The sequence below is a fragment of the Schistocerca cancellata genome, unplaced genomic scaffold (assembly GCF_023864275.1).
Source record: "Schistocerca cancellata isolate TAMUIC-IGC-003103 unplaced genomic scaffold, iqSchCanc2.1 HiC_scaffold_855, whole genome shotgun sequence".
Classification (NCBI taxonomy): Eukaryota; Metazoa; Arthropoda; class Insecta; order Orthoptera; family Acrididae; genus Schistocerca; species Schistocerca cancellata.
This window is the reverse complement of record NW_026046866.1, coordinates 90,001-93,511: the sequence shown is the minus strand read 5'-3', so window position 1 is coordinate 93,511 and position 3,511 is coordinate 90,001. Positions and strand designations below refer to the sequence as shown.

The 3,511-nt window shown below is 55.1% G+C and overlaps 1 non-coding gene across 1 annotated transcript in view; it reads left to right on the top strand.

Annotated features, from left to right (window-relative positions):
• The first annotated feature begins 1,987 nt into the window (after window positions 1–1,987).
• Window positions 1,988–3,511, top strand: part of LOC126147328 (small subunit ribosomal RNA) — a 1,909-nt gene continuing 385 nt past the window's right edge. The window contains exon 1 of the ribosomal RNA XR_007530180.1: window positions 1,988–3,511. This exon is cut by the window's right edge and continues 385 nt beyond it. This is a non-coding gene — a ribosomal RNA (small subunit ribosomal RNA).

Here is a 3,511-nt window from a genome sequence, read left to right as displayed (position 1 = left end):
TTTGCACCGCAATGTAACGCAATTTGCACCGCAATCTACCCCCAAGTTGTGCCTTAACCTAACCCACGTTGTGCCTTAACCTAACCCACGTTGTGCCTTAACCTAACCCACGTTGTGCCTTAACCTAACCCACGTTGTGCCTTAACCTAACCCACGTTGTGCCTTAACCTAACCCACGTTGTGCCTTAACCTAACCCACGTTGTGCCTTAACCTAACCCACGTTGTGCCTTAACCTAACCCACGTTGTGCCTTAACCTAACCCACGTTGTGCCTTAACCTAACCCACGTTGTGCCTTAACCTAACCCACGTTGTGCCTTAACCTAACCCAAGTTGTGCCTTAACCTAACCCAAGTTGTGCCTTAACCTAACCCAAGTTGTGCCTTAACCTAACCCAAGTTGTGCCTTAACCTAACCCAAGTTGTGCCTTAACCTAACCCAAGTTGTGCCTTAACCTAACCCAAGTTGTGCCTTAACCTAACCCAAGTTGTGCCTTAACCTAACCCAAGTTGTGCCTTAACCTAACCCAAGTTGTGCCTTAACCTAACCCAAGTTGTGCCTTAACCTAACCCAAGTTGTGCCTTACCCTGCTCTGTAATTGGCATATGACACGTTACAGTAATGTATTGTCCAACCGCAACCCGCTCAGAATGTTGTGTACACAGCTACGTGTCATCTCCCCATAACAGCTGCATTGCAGTGTGGTACGCCATAGAGACGTGTGGAGTAATGGACGCAGTGGATGGCGATCAGCATGAGCCGTCTGTTCATGTAGTGGCGCGTGTATGCAGACGTAGTAGTCTCTTCTCACACAATGTGATAGCACGGTGCCCCGCGTTCCACATCTGCGACATGCTACAGAGGCGGTTGACAGTTGGTCGCGCAGTGGACATCGCATACGTACGGGGGCACCTTCCACGTGCCCTCTAGTCGGGCACATTTTGTTGCGTGGATGTGAGCGGATGTAGTGTGTCTTGACACCTGACAGGCAGGCATGCAATAATAGTTGACTTTGCAAACGGGGATGGACGTGTACGTTTACTGGTGACGTTACGCAAATGAACAACTGGTAACCCGTTGTGGTGCGGTTGTCCTTGCTGGAGGTACATCTGTGAGGGCAACGATCGGTACAGCTACGAAGCGGTCCCACCATACCAACGAACGTGAATGTGAATCTGGGTGTGAAGCGATACGCGGCTGTGGGTGGGTGGGACTGTCCCCGGCCGGTGAGGGGGGGCCGCCCGGCGTGCTGGCCGCGCGGTGCGTGGGCGCACGCGCTACAGCCGGCTGGTGGGGGCGCCCAGTGGCAGGCGCGCCGGCCGACGGACGCGGCAGGCGGCGCAGCTGCGCGCCGGGGCACCCTGCGCGCGGCGCCGTGCAGCCAAAGTGGGTCCTCGCCGGCCCGGTGCGAAGCGCGGTGGACATCTGCAGTGTGCTGGTCCGATTGAGGACTGTGTGCGTTGAGGATGCGCCGCCGCCCGGCACTCGGCGCCGCGACGCCGTCTGCTGCTCGGTCGCCCCAGCGGTTCTCGCTGGTGGTTTGTATCGCAGTTGTGCAGACGTGTTGGCACGTGCGCTGTGCTGGGAGAGTTCGCTTCGGCACCCACGTGGGGCCTTTGCCCTTCTGTGGCGCTGGCGTTGGAGCTGCCGGTCACCGTAGGTGGCGCGTGTTGTCTCCCGCCGGCAATGCCACGACAGCACGCTCCCGGGCCTCTGTCGGCCAGCGGCAAGCTCAGTTGGGAGCACGGGTGGTCGCACCTAAAGCGTCTACTCGCCTAACTCCGGGCGATTGCGCCTCTCTCGAACCCGACCAAGTACTTAGGACGGCGCTGCGCGCCGCCGGGACCTGAGAGGGTTTCGAGGTGTATTGTGCAGGGGAGCTCAGCCTCCTCCTGTTTGCAGAATAATTGAGCGGACGCTTGCGTGTTCGCGCGGGCCTCTGGGACACACTCCCGGGCGGCCGGCTGCTCAGCTCTAGTTGACGCAGCTCCCTGGTTGATCCTGCCAGTAGTCATATGCTTGTCTCAAAGATTAAGCCATGCATGTCTCAGTACAAGCCGCATTAAGGTGAAACCGCGAATGGCTCATTAAATCAGTTATGGTTCCTTAGATCGTACCCACGTTACTTGGATAACTGTGGTAATTCTAGAGCTAATACATGCAAACAGAGTCCCGACCAGAGATGGAAGGGACGCTTTTATTAGATCAAAACCAATCGGTCGGCTCGTCCGGTCCGTTTGCCTTGGTGACTCTGAATAACTTTGGGCTGATCGCACGGTCCTCGTACCGGCGACGCATCTTTCAAATGTCTGCCTTATCAACTGTCGATGGTAGGTTCTGCGCCTACCATGGTTGTAACGGGTAACGGGGAATCAGGGTTCGATTCCGGAGAGGGAGCCTGAGAAACGGCTACCACATCCAAGGAAGGCAGCAGGCGCGCAAATTACCCACTCCCGGCACGGGGAGGTAGTGACGAAAAATAACGATACGGGACTCATCCGAGGCCCCGTAATCGGAATGAGTACACTTTAAATCCTTTAACGAGTATCTATTGGAGGGCAAGTCTGGTGCCAGCAGCCGCGGTAATTCCAGCTCCAATAGCGTATATTAAAGTTGTTGCGGTTAAAAAGCTCGTAGTTGGATTTGTGTCCCACGCTGTTGGTTCACCGCCCGTCGGTGTTTAACTGGCATGTATCGTGGGACGTCCTGCCGGTGGGGCGAGCCGAAGGCGTGCGACCGCCTCGTGCGTGTTCGTGCGTCCCGAGGCGGACCCCGTTGAAATCCTACCAAGGTGCTCTTTATTGAGTGTCTGGGTGGGCCGGCACGTTTACTTTGACAAATTTAGAGTGCTTAAAGCAGGCAAGCCCGCCTGAATACTGTGTGCATGGAATAATGGAATAGGACCTCGGTTCTATTTTGTTGGTTTTCGGAACCCGAGGTAATGATTAATAGGGACAGGCGGGGGCATTCGTATTGCGACGTTAGAGGTGAAATTCTTGGATCGTCGCAAGACGAACAGAAGCGAAAGCATTTGCCAAGTATGTTTTCATTAATCAAGAACGAAAGTTAGAGGTTCGAAGGCGATCAGATACCGCCCTAGTTCTAACCATAAACGATGCCAGCCAGCGATCCGCCGCAGTTCCTCCGATGACTCGGCGGGCAGCCTCCGGGAAACCAAAGCTTTTGGGTTCCGGGGGAAGTATGGTTGCAAAGCTGAAACTTAAAGGAATTGACGGAAGGGCACCACCAGGAGTGGAGCCTGCGGCTTAATTTGACTCAACACGGGAAACCTCACCAGGCCCGGACACCGGAAGGATTGACAGATTGATAGCTCTTTCTTGATTCGGTGGGTGGTGGTGCATGGCCGTTCTTAGTTGGTGGAGCGATTTGTCTGGTTAATTCCGATAACGAACGAGACTCTAGCCTGCTAACTAGTCGCGTGACATCCTTCGTGCTGTCAGCGATTACTTTTCTTCTTAGAGGGACAGGCGGCTTCTAGCCGCACGAGATTG